Here is a 12,613-nt window from a genome sequence, read left to right on the forward strand (position 1 = left end):
ATCAGCAGGTTCAGCCGATCGCAGCTCCCACTGGTCGCGGTTCGCCATCCCAGGCCAATGGGGGCTGCGGGAAGCGGCGAGGGATGTGCTGGCCATGGCTTCCCACCGCCCCCATTGGCCTGGGATGGCGAACCACGGCCAGTGGGAGACGCAATCGGCCAAACCTGCCGACGCGGCAGGTAAACAAACTGGCCCAGCCCGCCAGGGTGCTTACCCTGGCGAGCCGTGTGCCAGAGGTTGACGACCCCTGATTTAACCTTTTTAGTATTTCCTCATTCGCGCCTGATTCTGACACCCTCACTCATGTTGAGTAGTAATTTACTCTGCAAGCCGTCCTATTCAATTCAATCAGACGACTTGCAGAGCAAGGTGCTACTCAGCAGGAGTGAAGGTATCAGAATCTGGCTTGGAGGAAATCAATTCCTCTAGAACCATAATAATTGTGCCCCCACCCTATCTCCGTAGAGTTTCTAGCAGTGAAAGGCTAATTAAGGTTTATTGTTTGTAGTTAATCCTATATCAACACTAGGAATAGAAAAACTCACCTTTGCTATTTTGCATTACATTGAGTATTTAATCTCAAATAGTTAAATGAAATTTACGGTTGCCTTTGAGCCTCAATACAAACTGCCCAATCTCCACCCATGTAAGTGAGAAAAGTTGTTCCAGACATTGTTTTCCTAAGAACACCTACCTGCATGAGCATTCACAGATAACTATCTATTAAGAATGCAAGATCCAGCAGGACTTCATTTAACATGTTACAACTCCCTGTTTAACAAGGGTGGGTCACAAACAGCAACAGGCCGATTCAGCAAGGAACTGAAAATACTAGTCTCTGCATCTGTGAAGTCAATGTTTAAATACCAGCCCATATGAATGAATGGGCTTTCTATAAACATTACCCACCAAGATAAAATTCAGTTTTACATTTTCCAAACATCCAAGGATCTCACCCTTCACTTTAACTGTCAACTTTTACCAGATGTTGTATGACAGAACAATTGTACATTAAGCAGAGTGAAAAAAATAATGCTACGAACAAGTTTATGACTAAAACTAAATCATGTCAAAGTGAAATGTTTGTACTGCAAGTTTTAAAAAATATGGAAAAGGGATGGAAAGAAAGATGGTATAAACAGAACAAATTTGCTTTCTATTGCACAGCAGCCAAGCTGACGTCTAAATAGCAGGGACAAAATTCTTGACCTACACATACGTTGCATACTAGTAGTATACACTACCAAAGTAGCACAATTGTGTTCTGACTACCAGCAGCCCTCCACAGTCCCCTTTCTAAACTTATTATTCCTGCCTGGAACATGCAGAAATATGTGGGGTTGTGTCCAAGGGACACACTATCATCACCTATTGATGTAATGGTACTAAGGTTATGTCTACACTGGCAATTGAACTACAAAACTTGTGTCTTTCAGAGGGTTAAAACGCCATTTCCCCCACCCCAAAAAAAGACAAAAGTTTTGCTGTGACAAATGCCAGTGTGAACAGTGCATTGTCAGCAGGAGCACTCTCCTGCCGAAAACACAAATGTCGCTTGTTGGAGTTTTTGTTTTGTTTTGGGTTTTTTTGTTTAAATCGGCAAGAGAGCTCTCTCCTGCTGACGAACAGCAGCTACACTGCACAACTTTTAGCGGCACGGCTGTAGCGACAGCCATGTCATTAAAAGCTGTGTAGTGTAGACATAGCCTAAGCAAATATCTATTACATTAGAACATGATTAGAGCAGACTAAATAATAATTTTTTGGTTCAATGGCTGAACTGAAAAATCCAAAAAAAATGGTGTTAGTTTTCAAACTAAATTGCTTTGTTTTCATTTTTTCCCCTCACGAAAATGGGTGGGGGAGGGGAAGGGAGAAATCATTCAGGTCAATTTAACTCAACATAAAAAAAAAAAATTCTGTCAATTTGACTTTAAAAAAAAAAATCCTCAATTTTTTACTCAGCTGAAACTGCAGTTTTTAGCAAATTTACCATTTGCCAAAAATGTTCACCCAGCCCTAAATGCAATCTATTACTAGGTGTAGATACAGCACCTAGCACCATGAGCACTGATTTCAATTGGGGCCCCTAGACACTATTATAATACAAATAATTGTCATGGTGGTGAAAAAGTAATTACTTAGACTAAGTCATATGTGCCTATCATGTGAAATGAGCAGCTGTGCACATATACATTGAAATGTTAGGACATTTTACAATTTTCAAGAACTCTGGATTTTTCAATAGCAGATCTAGAGAGACTCTATTCCCACCAAACAATAACTGTCACCGTGTTTCCTTTCCCACTGTGATTGTGGATGATCCCTACGATTCCCCCTTTTAATGTGAATAATGAAACCATTCACAGATTACCAAACCCAGGGAGAGGCCACTTCAGCCAATAGGCATGGGAACTAAGGGTACGGGGCTTGCTGCAGCATCCCCAGGTTTTGTGCAGGGCCCCAGCCCCAGCTGTGGTCCCAGCCTCAGGCCCCTTACCCTGTCCGCGTCCCCCCACCCTCCCGGAGCCACGGCCCAGTCCTGGCCCCAGCTCTGGGGAGAGAGGGCACGGACGGGGTAAGGGAGGTGCAAAGTAAAAAGTTTGGGGACCACTGGCTTTCAGCACCCCCACTGTAAAAAGTGTTCCAGCGCCCCTGGTTCAGCAAGACACTCAACAGGTTCAGGTTGGTGGTGACTATACATTTGGAAGACAAAACAAGATGGAGAAATCTGCTGATCCACAAAGAAAATTCAGTGATTCATGTAACAATTATATTAGTTTCATACTGGATTTAATACAATATATTGAAAGCAAAGATGAGGTCTTCGGTAAACAATGGAGCGAAGAGGCACTGGAACCTGCAACATTCCCTCTCTCGCAGTTTGCCATTTTTAGTAAGTACATATGGCACTGCTCAGCCAATGGGTGTGCATGCCAAACTGGCATGTCCACACTGATCAGAAGAGTAGTCTTTCCACAGGGTCAAAATGGAAGTGCTCCACAGCCAAGACTTTGCAGCCTCAAAGATGAAGCATCCCAATTAGCAAGTTTTGACAGGTGGATCCAAACATTTATGAGTCCACCTGTCTCTCCCATCTTTAAAACCTACCCCTGCACTAGAAAGCATAGAGCCCCAAAGAGCCGTAAGTGCAACAGTTAGGCACAGGGTTCCACTGCATTCTGGATCTTCTGCACATCCAAAACGGAGGGGGGGGGGGGGTGAAATCTGCCTATTATAGAGGAAAGCAGAGGCAAACATGGAAAGACAGACCATAACAGCAGTCTATAAGCATTGCCTCCCTTCACCACTTTCTTGATATTGTTTTTCCAGTGAGAATTTTATACCCCAAAGTTTGTAAGTGGGCTGCCTAAATTTGCCATTTCGTTCCAACTGTCATCATGAAACAAAACAATTTGTTCACACTTAGGAAAGAAACTACACTGTCCCCTCCAACTAACGAAGTTGCTCTTCTGTGGGAAAAAAATAAATCCTGAAACCCTCATTATATATATATATATAGTTGTGTGTGTGTGTATATATATATATACACACACACACACACAACTACTACTACTACTACTACTACTACTACTATTGAAAGTCACTCGAGGTAATTTTCATTAATCCTCTTTTAAACTCACTGATCGTTCTTATTAATCCTTGGAAGCCAGACACTAAAAATGTTCACTTATCAAACAAACCTTCCCCCACTGATTTACACATCCAGTCACATGTACACACTGGTTTATAGTTAGGAACAGAGAATTGCCACATCAGTTGCAGAATTATCCTATGGTTCATCTGAAATACCATTATGCTACTCAGGCTAGGACTTGTCTACATAGGGAGTTATTCCAGTATAGCTATTTCTGATTTATTCTAGAATAAAATCATCCACATATAGAGTTAGAGTGTCCTCACATGGATAGTTAATCCACTTTAAATTCCTAAATTATTCTGGATTAATTTTCATGTGTAGACAAGTCTTAGAGAGATTAGGTCTAGTCCATGCAATATCACCACATTGAGGGAAAAAAGCTGCCCGAGTCCAGCAGTAATAAAACTGGACCAAATCCAGAGAGACACCAAACAACCTGCCAGTTTGGTTTCACTGGGAATTGCAAGTCCTCAGCCCAACTCAGGATATGGGGAAAGATCCTGCTCCTTGCTCTCATTGAAGTTAAACTGAATCAATAATAAAATGTATTAAGCAGGTTCAGGCCATTGGTCCTTTATACATTAAAGCAAGAGGGCTGATTGTCATTTTTATTCTTTATTTTATAAATGCAGATGCTAATTTCATTTCTAGATGGCTCTAATCCTTAAATTACTTGCTTATTTCAGTGGCAGCGAATTTCACAAGTTAATTTTATATTGCATGAAAAGTACTTTTTATTCATTTTAAAATTTGTCAATTTCATTTAGTCTGTGTTTGTTCTTGTATTATGGGATAGGGTAGGTCAGTTCATTAGAACCAGGCTGCAGGAATAATTCCTATTGGTTTGTTTCCACTGCAGGGCCTAACCAACAGACCAAGAATCAGGAGTTGGGGAGCTTTGCCTGTACAGCAACTGAGCTACTGCCTTTTGTAAAACTTACGTTGTTTAATATCTTCCAAGACAGACCCAAAATCCTAAGAACACATACGCCTGCTGTGGAGCCAGCACCCAAGATATTCCACAGGTTGTACTCTTAGAGCCACAGACACATTGTTTATGAGTTAGCTCCAAGGTCCTGAGCTTTTGCAGGATCAGGCCCAAGAATTCAGACCTTTAGTATCCACAGAATTAGTTACTACATAATTACAGGTTTGAATTATACATATTATTTAAAATGAAACAAGTAGCTGAAATGTATATTTGTATAACTCAGTATCTGTGCTAAAAGATTAAAATAGAATTAAAGTATGTATACTTCTGAGACAGCAATGTATCCTAAAAAAAGAGTTGAAGTTAGAAGTCTCAAAACAATTTTGAAGTGTTTCATTACTAAATGCATGTACCTTGATTAGCTTTATAATTATCCAGATAAGATTGCTTTATTGCACTACTTAATTTCTAAGGGAAAGCAATTCATGAAATGTATTCTGACACTTTATCACTTGATTAAAGAGCTCCCAAATTGCTCTAATATATACAATGCAGGGGGAGGGAAGAGATGAAATAGGGGATTTAGAAGTCATTAACTGTATACTAATCCTTTAATCTCATTTAGTTTGTGTTGGACCAGCACAAAATACTACTACTATACAGTACTGGTCACTTACTCATGGAGTTTTATTTCAAGCTAATCTACAATTAGCATAAATACAAGCTAATTACCTATTATTATTAGCTCTAAATTAATTGCAATATTGGGGAAAATGTGACGAATCACTTTAAATATTATTCTATACATAATGCTAAAAATATAATTCAAACATCATCTAGATGGATGTTAAAGAATTTCTCTCATTAAAAACATCATGAATATTAGCCTGGCATATGATATTGTAGTTTAAGAATGACTAAAATGAATTATATATATATATAAGACAAGTAACAAGTTTTGGTGAGACACATTTTGATTAATAATGTTAATAATATAACATGTTTCTACTTCAATGCACTAATTAGACCCAATCTGCAACTTGTTGCATGAAGACAGACTACTCAACCAGCATAGAGCCCCAATGAAGTCCTTGTCTGCCCACACAAATAGGGGCCTTAATCAACACAAACTTTCCTTTGTGGAATTTTGTGATCCCCACTTTACAGATGTGGAAAATGACACACAGCTTTAAGTGATTTGTTCATGGCCATACAGCAAATCAGTGTCAACGCTAGGATTAGATTGCAGCAGTTTCTGACTCCAGCCTCATGCTCAGATCACTAACAAACACTATAAAGACATACTGAATAAAAATTAATCAGTATTCACAATGGATGGACAAGGATACTTATTCCAAATATGTTTTTGTTTAATAAAAACTTTTATAGCTACATACTCACTGTATTTTTTTAATAAATGAGTGGGGTTTTTAGTAGGGATATGTAACTAACTGAAATTAAATAAAATCAGTCTAAATATATGTGGCTTTAATGCAAAATTGTTTTAATGAAATTTGTGGGGGAAGTTAAAAAAAACCACAAACTTGCTAACTAAAATGTTTGCTGATTTAGATCTGTCATTATCTGATTTATCCATTCACTTCTGCAGCTGAAACACCAGAGACTGCTACCCACAAGCATAAGACGATGTGCAATATTTCGAAGGTTTAATACACGTTAAAGGCAGAGCCAAACTCTTTCTTAAAACAAATACACTTTTTGATATCAGCTAAAAGATTCTCTGTAGGCAGTATACCAGCCTCTGAAACAACTGTCATTACACTAGTGAATGTAAACATTCTGTCCTCAAAAGCAGCACGGGGCATAGGGGATAAAGAGGTAATATGGATGAGAAGAAAGATGATAGAGTTTAGAAACAGATGGAATTTTCAACAAGTTGCATGTTTCCTTCCCAGCAGCAAACAAGCCAAACAGGCAAACACTAAACATGACAGGACACATTAATTAACTCCCTTCTTTCTTTCTGTTACCACATTTCCCTTAAGACTAGTTTTGCCAGTCTATTCACCTGGGGAAAAATAGTAAATATTCAGTAATAAAGTGGCAACTATCACCAGACAATCCCTAGACAATGTGTTCTACCATAGTTTTAAGTCCTGTCATATCTTGGTCCTTGATGGGAACAATTATTTCCTTTTCCTATTTGTAACAGTATCAAGGACTATTACAAAAACAACGAGGAATTCGGAGGCACCTTAAGGTGCCACCGGACTCCTAGTTGTTTTTGTGGATACAGACTAACACGGCGACCCCCTCTGATACAAAGATTATTACCTGATACATTTAGCAGTATCACCAAGATGGGGCAGAAGGTGTTTGAGCAGGGTTGATTCAAATCTAAGGAAGAGGCTGAAGGGGTAGCAGCAAGTGGAAAACTAGACTAGCCAGCCAGGGTAGGTGCTATTTCCACACCTGCTGGGAAGTTCCTGTAATAAGTCACTCCCAGAACCCTGCCATCACTTCCAACTCTGGCACGCATATAAGCAGGCGCACACTCCATGCAGGGAGAGGAGTTCAATAACCATTTGCCCTGTGCTAACCACACTGGAGGAGCATGTGAATATCACCCCTGGTTCTCCCACTGCCAGCCACGCCCGGGCGGACAGGCGTGTGTGTATGTGTGGGCGGGTGTCTCAGGAGTCACCTCGGCTCTCCCCCAAGGCCAGCCACGCTGGTGGTCTCAGGAGTCACCTTCCCCCAGGGCCAGCCTCAGCAGAGGAGTGGTGGGGGCGGGAGGGAGGTGCGGGGTCTCAGTCACCACACCCGAGGAGCCAGGCACGCCGGGGAGGGCCACAGCGGAGAGCGGCCGCACGGGCCACTGTTCTGCTGGGCGCCGCCTGCCGCGATTTCCCCCCAGCGCGTGCGGGCGCGGGGGCTGCCACCCACCCCGCGGGGCCGCCGCACTCACCGCCGGGCGCCGCCGCCGCCCTCTCTGCCCGGGACTCAGCCTCTGTGGGCGACCGGAGCTGGCCGACCTCTCACCCGCTCCTCCTCCCGCTGCTGGCTCCGCCTGGCCCCGGGCGAGGGAGGCCGGGCCCGGAGCTCTCCCGCCCGCCGCAGGACCCAGAGTTTGCCGGCGCCCAAGCCAGCCAGGGAGACGCCCTCTCTGTGCCCCTCGCCCAAGGGGGCGGGGCTGTGCCTGCTGGTCCCCTCGGGCAGCCTGGGGTGGGAGCGTCACCGGGTGACACTGCGCTGCCGGCCGCCTCACACCGCCCCAGTACCAGAGATCCTACCGCTCACACCGCCCCCCACCACAGCCTCGCACTGCCCCCGGGCCAAGGAATCCCACCCACCCATCACGGCGTCATACCCCGCGGCGTCACACGGCACTTTCCCCACTCCTTCACATCGCCCCAGTGTCAGGGATCGCCCCATGGGGTCATCCCCTTCCCCACCCTCACATTGTGCCCCCTCCCAAAGTCTCCTACCCCCCCTGCCAGGGCATACCCTCCCACGCCCCCACACAGCCGCAGTGCCAAAGCATCACCAGGGCTGCCCAGAGGATTCAGGGGGGCTGGGGCAAAGCAATTTTGGGGGCCCCTTCCATTAAAAAAAAGTTCAATACTATAGAATACTATATTCTCGTGGGGACCCCTGCGGGGCCTGGAGCAAATTGGCCCACTTGCCCCTCCCTGGCAGCCCTGAGCATCACTCTGCCCCCCCCACCCCCTCCCATCACCACCCCCTCCCACACCAACACACTGCCCTGCATCACACCCTCATACTGCCCCAGTGCTGGAGCATCACTCCACCTCCCACACAACATGCTCTCACAACCCCAGTGTCAGGGCAGCACATTGCCTCTCATCACGCCCATACACTGCGCCAGTGGGTCACACTGCCCCCAGCAATCCTCTCACATCACCCCAATGCCAGGGCATCCCACCACCCTCCACCATGCCCTCACACCACCCCCACTGCACCATCACACTGCCTCAGTGCCAGGATTCATGCCACTCTCCCACACCCTCAGAACATTCTTGTGCCAGGGCATCCCACCGCTCCCACCACACCCCACGCCCTGCCCCAGTGTCAGGGGGTCATACCAGCCCCACCACCATGCCCTCATACTGCCCCAATGCCAAGGCATAAAAGTGTCCCACCCAACGCCATCATACCACCCCAGTGCCAGCACGCATCCCACTCCCCTATACCCTCACACTGCCCCAGTGCTAGGGGCATTACTCCTCTACCATGGTTACCAGTTCTCTGCAATATTGCTCTGCCCAATGTTTACAGAGAGGAAAGCATAGCAAAGCTTGTGACGAAATTGCATGATATGCCACATCTACTGTTAAATAAAGACTTGTTTAATCCACCAAATGGGCATCTGTCCTCACGTTGCCCATTGTGGATAAGTTTACCGGGTGAGGGATTTACGATAGAGAATGAGTGGTGAGCTTCTTGGTCCACAGAGAAAATGACAATTATCTTTTCTGAGACCCCACTCAATGTCAATCCAGGGTTGATTTACCACTAAGGCAATGGAGCCTTCTGAGCCAGTTTCATACTGGACATGGAATTTGTGCTGCAGCGGAATTTCGGTGACGTTTCAGAGACAGTCCACTATGTCAATGTGGGCAGCCCCAAACCATGACACACATGAGGACTACAAAATGACTCAACTTCCTGGAGGTCTTTGTGTCTTGAACATAGTTCATAAGAATGCTGTGGCTTGGCTTGACCAGATTACATACACCAAATAATAATAGTGCCAGGATGTCACTCCACTCCCCCCCCCACACACACAAACCACCCCTATGCCAGGGTGTCACTCTACCCCCCTCCATGCCCTCACACCACCCTGGTGCCAGGGTGTCAGACTGCCCACCAGTGTGTGTGTACGTGTGTGTGTGTGAGACAGAGAGAGAGTGAGCGCGCTTTTCCTAAATCCTGTCACTCAATAAAGCCAAATTAATTGGAGCTGTAACTCAATTGTTTTCAATGCAGTTAGAACAAGGATTATTTTCCCCCATATGTTCAAACAAATTTAGGGTTGAGCAATACAGAAGGGAAAATATCCAGTTGCTGCTTTTAATTTAGTTTTCGACCAAATCACTAACCACAACCCAAATTAGTCTTTGTCTCTGTCTTGGAAGGACCTAATTCTGAGGAGATGCTCAGCACTCCTGACTCCCACTAATTTAAAGGAAAGTTGATGGAATTCAGCACCCTACAGGAAGTGATCAGCACCTTAAAGATTAGGCCTGAAATGTGCAAGGACTTGTCTATGCTGATTCTGGTAAAACTTGCCTTTACTTGTGATTAGCTACTTTGACGCTATGAGTTACTCAAAAATGCATTTGTTTCCAGAAGCAAAGAGCATCTGATTAAAGTTTTACAAAAAGTTATCACTTGCAAGCCAGAAGCAGGCACATGTTATAACACATCACATTCAACTTTGTATTTAAAAGGTGGACCTTCCTTAATACTATACCAAAATTGGAAAAAAAAAAAAAAGTTGGAAAAGAACACCCAAACATGTATAGTTTGATTTTTACACTTTGCTATTAGTAAAGATATTTATGTTTTGAAAGACGGCTTCTCTCTCATGGCCTAACTAAGCCTTTTGCTAGATCCTGCAGGGATGTCACAGTCCCTAACGTTAAAGTTGAAATTGCCACATACAGAATGTATTGTGATGTCACAAATTCAGTATAATAGGCCAAATTCTGCCCTGATTTGCACCCATGAAACTTCATTGGGGGGAATTTGGCACTATGGGTAAGATGAAAGAGCAGACAAGTTGTGAAGGAGAAAAAGCTTGTTTTACTACAAATGGCTCCTGTAGTTACAAAACAACATCATGTGCAGGATAGACTCTGCCACTAGAGAACATAAACAGATATTTTAGCCAAAAGGCAAATATGAAATTAATGCAGAATGTGTCCCTAACCTGCCTGAGAATGAATCCATCAATAGACTCCTTAGTTGTGGTGGGCAGAAGAAAGCACTTTGAGTTTGCAGCTATGGTGCAGTACACTTAGCTTGAAGGTACGCACCCTATAATTTGTCAATTCAGTTTGTAGTTTAGGATTGTTCTTGGCTTCCTCACTGATGCTAAGATCTCATGTAATAGAAAGTATTACTCATAGATGCTATCATTTTCAGCTGGCTAGGAGACACCAGCTCATCCTGACCTTGGTTATTCATATTTTTGTCATGTCCAGTCTGGACTACAGCTGTGTCAGAGAGTTCAGGGTGCAATCCAGACCAGTGAGGGGTTGTGTTACTTCTTACCCTGTAACCCTGAGTACCCCACAATGCTTTGCCACTGTAGCTCCCAGCCTAGGAGCCATCCGCTGACTTTGAGGCAGTAGGTCAGAGCCCTCTTTCCTGGACAGGGCATCTGCCACCATAGTTTCTTTCCCCTTTATATAGAAAAAACCTGTTTGTCACCTTTGTCTATTTATAGTCTCCTGGACATATCATCAGAGAGTATCTATGATTTCACCTACTGAGGTGTTACAAACATTTTACAGTGACATTAATGGCCAGTGTGTTATTAGATTTCATTAGCTAGACATATTATATTACGTGTCACCTTTTAACTAAATATCATGACACCAGTGCGTGAGGTGTAATGAGTATGTCAGGCCTGACAAGAGTTGCTAACATGGAGTAGTGAACCATAAGTGGGCCAGTGTGTCACAAGCAGTGCAGTGCATTTGGGCATGAAGTCATCAGCTCTTAGGAAACACCAGCTAGAATGCTGCAGCATGTTTCCTCAGCCACTACATCAAACCCATGCTCTGCTCTCCACACTTCCCATAGAACAGTGAATCAAATTCAAGATCTTGGGCCTTATCTTCATGGTGCTGAATGAAGGATGACAACTCCATATGACGAAGTGGGACTGTTCATAATGTTTCCTCTGAATACTGTGTGGGTGCCTCAGTTTCCCCTATGCATTTCTTAAGTCTCCAGTGTGCATAAATGGCTGACAATCTGTCTCCTAGCAACAAATGGCCAGGGCCTTCCCCTCTGCAAGGGAATAACTAAAGGTGAACAAAGAGATCAGGTGACCTCCTGGCCCGGGAAAGAGACAAAGGCCAGAAAGGAGTGGCCGGAGAGGGTTTCAGTTTGGAGCTGGCTGGGGACAGGAAGTGAGGGCAGACGGGGGTATCTGCCTCGCTGGGCCCCAGAATGGACCCGGCTGAGGGGTCCCGTTCTTGGCACCTACAAGCTCTGTTTTAGACCGTGTTCCTGTCATCTAATAAACCTCTGTTTTACTGGCTGGCTAAGAGTCACGTCTGACTGCGAAGAGGGGGTGCGTGCAGGACCCTCTGGCTTTCCCAGGACCCCGCCTGGGTGGACTCGCTGTGGGAAGTGCACGGTGTGACGGGTTGGATCACAGAAACCCCCTTGAGAGCTGCCACCCGATGTGCAAAGACTACCCCTGCTTCTGCTTTCCCTGCCAGCTCAGGACTCCAGCACCCTGTCTTGCTGAGCCAGACACTCCCGTCTGGCTCCAGACACAGATCCAGGGTCTGAATCACTTGTCCCAAAGCTGCAAGTTTACCTGAAAACAGCTCACAGTAGTGTGCTTGTCTTTAGCACTCAGATGCTCAACTCCCAATGGGGTCTAAACCCAAATAAATCCGTTTTACCCTGCATAAGCCTTATGCAGGGCAAACTCATAAATTGTTCGCCCTCTATAACACTGATAGAGAGATATGCACAGTTGTTTGCTCCCCCAGGTATTAATACATACTCTGAGTGAATTACTAAATAGAAAGTGATTTTATTAAATACAGACAATAGGATTTAAGTGGTTCAAAGTAGTAACAGACAGAACAAAGTAAGTCACCAAGCAAAATAAAATAAAATGCGCAAATCTATGCCTAATCAAACTAAATACAGATAATCTCACCCTCAGAGATGCTTCAGTAAGTTTTTCTCAGACTGGACATCTTCCAGGCCTGGGCACAATTCTTTCCCCTGGTACAGCTCTTGTTGCAGCTCAGGTGGTAGCTAGGGGATTCTTCATGATGGCTCCT

The 12,613-nt window shown here is 44.5% G+C and overlaps 1 protein-coding gene across 8 annotated transcripts in view; it reads right to left on the bottom strand.

Moving 5' to 3' along the window:
* GNG12 (G protein subunit gamma 12) overlaps positions 1-7,882 on the bottom strand; it is a 68,584-nt gene extending 60,702 nt beyond the window's left edge. For 4 of the 8 annotated variants that reach the window (XM_008166657.4, XM_065554005.1, XM_008166660.4 and 1 more), the window contains exon 1: positions 7,522-7,876. The gene's annotated coding sequence lies outside the window, so the exon portion shown is untranslated. Of the gene's footprint in view, positions 1-6,887; positions 7,029-7,521 lie in introns of those variants that run through there. The other 4 variants (XM_024103854.3, XM_065554007.1, XM_042851342.2 and 1 more) reach the window with 3 other exon arrangements.
* Positions 7,883-12,613: the final 4,731 nt, after the last annotated feature.

This window comes from Chrysemys picta, chromosome 8 (assembly GCF_011386835.1).
Source record: "Chrysemys picta bellii isolate R12L10 chromosome 8, ASM1138683v2, whole genome shotgun sequence".
In the NCBI taxonomy this organism is placed as follows: domain Eukaryota; kingdom Metazoa; phylum Chordata; order Testudines; family Emydidae; genus Chrysemys; species Chrysemys picta.